The sequence below is a fragment of the Lacerta agilis genome, chromosome 9, assembly GCF_009819535.1.
Source record: "Lacerta agilis isolate rLacAgi1 chromosome 9, rLacAgi1.pri, whole genome shotgun sequence".
NCBI classification, from domain to species: Eukaryota; Metazoa; Chordata; class Lepidosauria; order Squamata; family Lacertidae; genus Lacerta; species Lacerta agilis.
The window spans coordinates 39237959-39245814 of record NC_046320.1 but is presented as its reverse complement, the minus strand read 5'-3'; the positions used below and the strand labels follow the sequence as shown (position 1 = coordinate 39245814).

General features: G+C 40.2%; 1 non-coding gene across 1 annotated transcript; it reads left to right on the top strand.

Moving 5' to 3' along the window:
- The first annotated feature begins 949 nt into the window (after positions 1-949).
- On the top strand, positions 950-1065 carry LOC117053531. Its single transcript, XR_004427402.1, has one exon. It is a non-coding gene; the product is annotated as a U5 spliceosomal RNA (small nuclear RNA).
- Positions 1066-7856: the final 6791 nt, after the last annotated feature.

The window sequence follows — 7856 nt, the reverse complement described above, 5'->3', positions numbered from 1 at the left end:
GTATATGCTAAATGTTGATTTGATAGCTATATTTTTGTCTGAGCTTCAATATTCATAATATAATTTACCACATTATTGTTTTTTTAAAAAAAGTAAAAAATGTTGCTCTGTCATGCTGAGCTAAGCCAGTTTGGTTTATCATACTGTATAATCCAAACCCAGGTTCATGTGGTTTATCTCTTTCCATACTAACCATGAGCTATACCCAAGGTTTGCCCTATGGTTTATCACAATGAATCAAACCATGGCTTAGTGCAGCACAGCAAGGAGGAAGGAGTGAAGTGGTTGCAATCTCCTCTCCCAGAGGCTACACTGTCATGTGTTCATGGTAAGCAATTGTTTGGCTTAGTGTGATGTGCAAACTGGGGCAAAAAGAACTAGTAAGCACACAGCGCAACATTATGTGCTAAATTAATAGTGCTTTTAATAAATTTATTGGTTTAAGTTAATAATTCACAAATATTAATTTCAGGACTTGACATGCTGGCATCCTGTTTTTTTTTAATAAATGTATCAATTTAAATATACTTGGAGATTCAATATTTATGTTATGTGAAGGGGTGGAAGAAGAAGAAGAAGAAGAGAGACCAAACTTAGATTCACAAAATGTTTAGGGGTAGAAGAAGAAGAGGAGGAGTTTGGATTTGATACCCCGCTTTTCACTACCTGAAGGAGTCTCAAAGCGGCTAACATTCTCCTTTCCCTTCCTCCCCCCACAACAAACACTCTGTGAGGTGAGTGGGGCTGAGAGACTTCAAAGAAGTGTGACTAGCCCAAGGTCACCCAGCAGCTGCATGTGGAGGAGTGGAGACACGAACCCAGTTCCCCAGATTACGAGTCTACCGCTCTTAACCACTACACCACACTGAAACACCAAGCATAGAAGTTATTTCTAATAGAGCATGGTGGTTTCTGTTGCCAACTCTACTTATAAAAACACATATAAACAATATTCTGCTTTTTCTTCAGATCATATAAATTTTCCCCCTTTTACTAAGGATTTATGTGGGAAGGAACATCTATGAATTTCCAACTAGCATTTTGAAGCCCTGCTTCGGTAGTGCCAAGGGAGGATGCCCTTTAACACAATGTTTGCTTTAGAGTAAAAATGTAGGACCCAAGCTTATTATTCTACTAGAAGCATTAAAAAAAATCCAATAAATAAAAATAAAAGTCTATGTGTTTAGATGCATGCTTGCAACATGGAAACAAACACACTCATATAGCAACTGTATTTACTTATATGTATCACCCACCCCTAAGCAAATAAAACTGACAAACTTAGCAATGCCTGTTGTGATAAAGTGGTTAAAAGCAAAGGGAGGAGAGAAAACAATGTTACTGAACAGGATTGTGTATTTTTTGAAGATACCCTCTCAAAATGGCACCTGATACTACCTTTACATCACTGCAGAGAAGGATGAAGCATTAAAGAAATATAAAGTTAACAGCATTCAATAGAATACCAGTTAACTTTAGTGGCAAAGAAAGCAGTGATAGCTCTGACATTTTATAACATTTGTTCCTTTGAGCCTGAAAAGTTAATGGAATTGCCAAATCATACGATCCACTCTCAGAACTTCATGACGAGTGATGGGGGATTATAACTGCTTTCAGCACCTCCACTGTTTCCTTGCGATTGACCAGGAAACTGCAGCACAGTTGCTGGCAGGAGTTAGGGTTGCCACCTGTCCTATATAATATACAGTAATCAATGTAAATGAGACCCTGTCAGCATATAACACCTTTCTCAATAATTCTGTACTGGTTGCCTGTTTGCTACTGAGCCAAGATCAAGGTATTACTATTAGAATCATGCCCATAACAGTTTGGAAACAGTTTACCTGTACGAGTGCCTTACCCCATATACAGGTAAGTCCACTCGACCGCTCCAATCTGCAGAACTGGCACACTTACAGGTGCCACATAACACTCATCCCACAGTCTTTTAGTGTGGCAGCACCCATAATCTTATCTGAAAACCTGCAGAGCTGCTGCCAGCCAGTGAGTCAGCATATACATTTCTGGACTAGAAAAGGAGTAACTAACCAGTTGTTTCCCATCTTTGTCAAGAAATATTTTCTGGGAACAAAAATACCTGGGTTTAAGGAATGAGTTAAGGAGCTTACATATTCATTCATGTACCCAAGGAAATTGGAGGTTAATGTGCCACCTTAACTTCCATGCAATGTGAGCAGTAAACCTGCTCTATAGTCTCACATATTGTTCTTACTTACAACTTGGGGCTACTCCAGATGACCTGCTTATTGAATATTCACCCTGATCTGTTTTCATGGTGGTTATACATCTTCCTGATAATCAATCTTTTATCTCACACCTTTTAGTGCATTTCCCTGTCATATTCTTAACTATAAAATGTCTATGTGAGGTGGGCGGGTGTGTTTAGGTGGGTACATTGCTCCAGTGTGCTATATTCTACTTGAATTGTGCAAGCCTACTTTTCCAGTATGTGAATGAATCCCTCCTGCAAAATACTGCCTGGAGGCGACCTTTATCTCCCCACTGCCAAACTTTTGCTTCACCTTTTAGTTTCAGTTTTGTCTTCCTCTGCAAGTTGGGGGGGGGGGGGGACAACACTGAAGCAAGAGACGGTGTTGTGTGAAATTTTAATACAACTAGCTTTTCCAGCTCCACAGTTTTTGCTATTACATCTCATTTACTGCAAGTAATTCAAATGTCAGACAAATAATGACACCTATCTCCTCAAGAGCCTGCATTCTTTTGCTGTGTTGTGACAGATACTTACTGCTATTCAAACAGACCTCCTGTAGGATTCCTTCAGAAACAAATGCAGGGAAATAGGTGCTCTTTTGGTTTCAATGAGCATATCTTCAAATATTTCTCTACATTGGGTTTAAGACAGACCAAAACATTAAATAGTGAAGGCTTGGCTCTTGACAACCATGAACAAAAGTTCATAGAAGTGAACTTTCCTGTCACTGTTGCTCCCATGCATTACTTTGCCCCCACTGTGGGCCTAGGCTCAGTGCAGCCATGGGAAGGATGAGTGTATGAACCCAAATAAGACACAGGACAGCAGTACTGAGATCAAATCAGGCTACAACTTTTACTGATTACAGATGTCAGCAGGTCTTGGCATAGGCATTAGATATGTATCCTTTCCCTTTCCCACTACTGCTTCCCATGCCCCATCCCACATTGTTCAGGAGAGCATCCCAACTCTCAGTGGTGGATTTTCAGGGAAATCAAGTCACTTCTGTGATTTTTCATCCCACAAGTGTCTTAAGGAGAAGGGCTGCACAGTGGGAGGGCTCCATGCTTTAGATCAAGGAAGAGGAACCTGTAGCCCTCCAGATGCTACAGAACTCAAATTCCCATCAGCCCCAATCAGCATGGCTAATTGTCTGAGATGATGGAAACTAGAGTCCAACAACATCTGGAGGGCCTGGTTTTAAAGACTGACAACATATCAGTTTTTAAAGGAGATGGCCTAAGAGAGAACCCAGCTCCCTTTACCATGTTGGCACACACTGTTCATCACCACAATCAATATATGTCTATATCTGAAGAAGTGTGCATGCACACGAAAACTCATACCAAGAACAAACTTAGTTTGTCTCTAAGGTGCTACTGGAAGGAATTTTTTTATTTTGTTTTGAATATGTTCTTTCAGTTGGTGGATTTTCCTTTGTTATGCATAGAGAGCTTTCAAATTGTGGGCTGTTGATTTTTTTTTTGAAAAAATAATTGAAGAAATTTATGATTACTAGTCATGCTTCCCTACTTCTATTTTTCTTCAGGGTAATCAAGTGCATTACTTTTTCCTGAAATGATAGCATCACCACCTTGCTCCAAATGTACACACTGACAGTTTGCAACACACCTTTGAGGCATCCACTTCCTCATGAGTAAGTTCTCAAGTAATGGCATAAAAGATTATGCCTGGCATCTTTGAAATATCAAAAGGAGAGAAGAGTATTTGCGAGCAGAACCTAGCCCCACAGGGGAAACTGGGCATCCAAAAAAGCATAGAGCTGCACAATTAAGCAAATATGCAATTAACTAAAATTCCAGTACTCATTTACTGCATACAGAACCTTTATTCCAAGGCTCCCATAGCACGTTCAGACAATAATTAAGCCTCACAATACCCCTGTGAGGTATGTAGCAAATGCAAACCCAAATTAAAATGTAAATTGCTTGAAGCTGAAGTTTATGCATGATCCTCAAATATCAGAAGCCTGTTTGTGCAGTCACGAGTGATCTTTGAATTTTCTACAGTATTTTCTCAGTTTATTCTTTCCTACAAGTGCTGCTTCATGATGCTTTAGGTGCAAATTAACTGTAAGGTTTTAAACCAGAGAACATTTTTGTTGTGTACTGAATTGCAGGCACAGCACAGTAACAGAGCAGCCAAGAATGAGTTAAAGGAAGTAGTGATTGTTTTTAATTAGTTTCACCTGGGTTGGATAGGCTAATCCAAGTGCCTATATAAAGCAGCAGGGGTGGGTTTTCTGTGTATGTCTTTTACTGCTTGCTGCCATGAATAAATATATTACTATATCACCACTGGCTGGACTCACTATATAATAATTTTATTTCTAGAAAGGCACAGAGAATCTTACCATGCTAAAATAGCTTGTTAGGAAGCTAGTAAATGCTGCTACCCTTCAAATGCATTGATCATTCAAAAATCAGCCAAAGCACCTGCTTATTAATAAGGTATTCTTCTTGTTCAACTATTCAGCGAACAAAATTATCCCCAAATATGGTGGAACCAGCTCAGTTCTCTTAATAATGTAGTTGTGAGCATTCCTCCTCTGAAATACTTACGTTGGTTCCAAAATAAACTACCACAAAAATTAAGAACCTTGTACATTAAGACTAGGAAATAAATTGAAATGTGTGAGCATCAAACTCTTGCAAGGACTTCTGCTACAGCAGCAATGCTAGAGCACCTCTCTTATGCTTATTGGAGATTCATTCCCCATGTGCAGTCATGGGTTTGTTGTCTATCACATGACTGGGTATGTGTTTTGATTCCACAGGAATAGGATGTGACGTAGACAGGATGTTTGTCTTACTGTGTTCCCTGAAGTGGGACTATTGTCATTTGTTCTTTCTCTTTGCTGTCTGACGCTACAGAGAGAGGGAGCCATGATGAAGTGTTCCGTGTGTGTTTATATGTAAATAAAGTAGATTAGCCTAAATGCTGAGTTGCTGAGTTCTGTTACGCAACTGCGCAAACCTCTGCGGATCCCTAAGTGTACTGATTTCTTCTGGCATCAGTCGCTGTGATGTTCAGGCAAAGGAATGCTTTTGAAGCTCCCGAACGATCACCCAGGAGGGAGGGAACATGCCAGTCGGGCATGTGTCTCTGCCAGGGTTCTACTTGTGAGTAGGACATCTCCTGGCAGTATTCAGTGATAAGGTAAAGAGATGCAATAACTCACCTTTATCTATAAGCATTTATTGACTTCAGGCAAAGGCCCTTGGAGCACATAATACTAAGTAATAGTGTAGGGCTCCATTCGTAAGTGGCAGGGAGCTCTGGACTCTTTCCCCTCCCCAGTCTTACTCCAGCACAGCCATGGTGAGGATCCACTTGCACTTTTGAACTAACTGGAGTTCCCATTATGACTGAACTTGGGGGAATTTGTTTAAACAAGCCATGGTTTAAAAAAAGAAGAAGAAGAAAAGAAAATATTCATAGCAGAAAAACAGGGAGGGAGAAAAATAGGAAAAAGCACCAAATATTGTAACCCCTGGCTCATGAAGAAATGAGTTATGGCCAACATGCCAAATATGTCTTCTATTACTATAGTTATGAAAGATATGAAAGACTGCCCTCTTGTATGGGGGTGATCCCATTTTGTTGCCCTACTGGTCAGCAGAGTCACCCACTTTACTGTATGAAGAAATGTTGACATTTTGGAAAGCAAGTCAAAAAATGTAACAGATTTTCCGGCAATGAACTGAGATAAAGTACTGGTAGATGTAAACCTTATAAGATTAAAAAAAAAAAGTAGTAGTAGTAGTATCTGATTTTTCTTTCATACATTGACCTTATGCAGAGGGGAACAGATGTCTTCCTCCCTCCACCTGCATTATCAGATTTTTTTATCAGTACCTGCAGTCAAGGGCAAGGTGCACAGAGTACAGCCTCCTGGTTTCCAAACAACCATTTTCATCTTCCCTTTCCCCCATGCTTAATAGCTTTCAATATATTCCCTACATAATGATTGGCATGACTGCAGATATACAAATCTCCCAAGAAAAATATAATGAGAGGGGTTTTAAGGAAGGTTCTCTCTCTCTCTCTCTCTCTCTCTCTCTCTCTCGTATGCATTCTGTTAAATTCAGAAGTGAATAATTAATCCTATTTATGGCATTAGCATGGAGGCATGGAAGTAACTAAAATGCTACTAAGGGTGCAGTCCTAAGCACACTTACTGTGGAAACGGCATATTGATTGAACTCAGCGGGCCATGCTTTCAAGAAAACATATTGAGGACTGGGCACTCACATCATGGAAAGTTACAGCGCACTCTGAAATCCTTTGTTTTAAACATAAATGGAGCCACTGGACAGAAACCTATGAAGGGCCAGAAAAGGAATAGCTGGTCCAAAACATTAATAGCATTTCATACATTTTGTGAAAGCTCCATTTTCTTTCAAAGGAAAATTGTGCTCACACTATGTGAACTGAAGGGCACTCAGATCATATGGGTGGCAAGCTTACACATACTTGCCCTGGGATGCCAACAGGATTTTCTGGGCCTGGTAAACTGTATGTGGATTGGGACACACACACACACACACACACACACACAGAGTTGGCAAGAATATGTTAATTTAGCCTAGCCTGCATACCTTGTTACAGAGACAAAAATAGCAAGAGAAGAAGGTTAATATTCACAACCTTGACCTCTTGGGAAGAAAAGCAAGGTACAAATACCTATATAATGCAATTATTGTAAAGAAAAATAAACAGAAACAGAAAAGCAGCCTCCACTTGCTTTAAATGCAACATCCCACAGTCCTGATATTTTACAGCAAAATACAAAAACAAAACAAAAAGTTTGGCAACACTGGAGATGAAAACACAGTGCTTTTTCTGGGGTGGATGCAGAAGTACACATACCAGTACGATGTAGTGGTTAAGAGCGGTAGACTCGTAATCTGGGGAACCAGGTTCGCGTCTCCGCTCCTCCACATGCAGCTGCTGGGTGTCCTTGGGCTAGTCACACTTCTTTGAAGTCTCTCAGCCCCACTCACCTCACAGAGTGTTTGTTGTGGGGGAGGAAGGGAAAGGAGAATGTTAGCCGCTTTGAGACTCCTTCGGGTAGTGATAAAGCAGGATATCAAATCCAAACTCCTCCTCCTCTTCTTCTACCCCTAAACATTTTGTGAATCTAAGTTTGGTCTCATTGAAGGGCAGTATTTCAATATGAGTAGGAAAATGAGAGTACCCCTAAACATTTTTGAAGAAAAAAAGCACTGCATATATAATAGCTTATTCTTGGTCCCTCCCACCGCCACCTGTATCCTACAGGGGGAGGAGAGGAGCATGAAACTTTATTAACTTATTTTAAGATCAAAGCCATGATCTGCTGCAGATTCACAGCATGTCGCCTGGATTTGCTTTCCACACACAAGAAATGCTGAATCCCAGAAACTGAAGCTGCACGTTGGGACACCCATGGCTTACATAAACAGCTGGATATGTACAGGAGTCCTATGGATCAGTGTAACATATACACATATTCAGAATTTCTCTCCTGTACACAAAGAAATTATCCTGTACACACAGAGAGAAATGAATATACCAGTACGTATGTGGAGTTGGATTAGGCTGCAGTCCTATACCCACT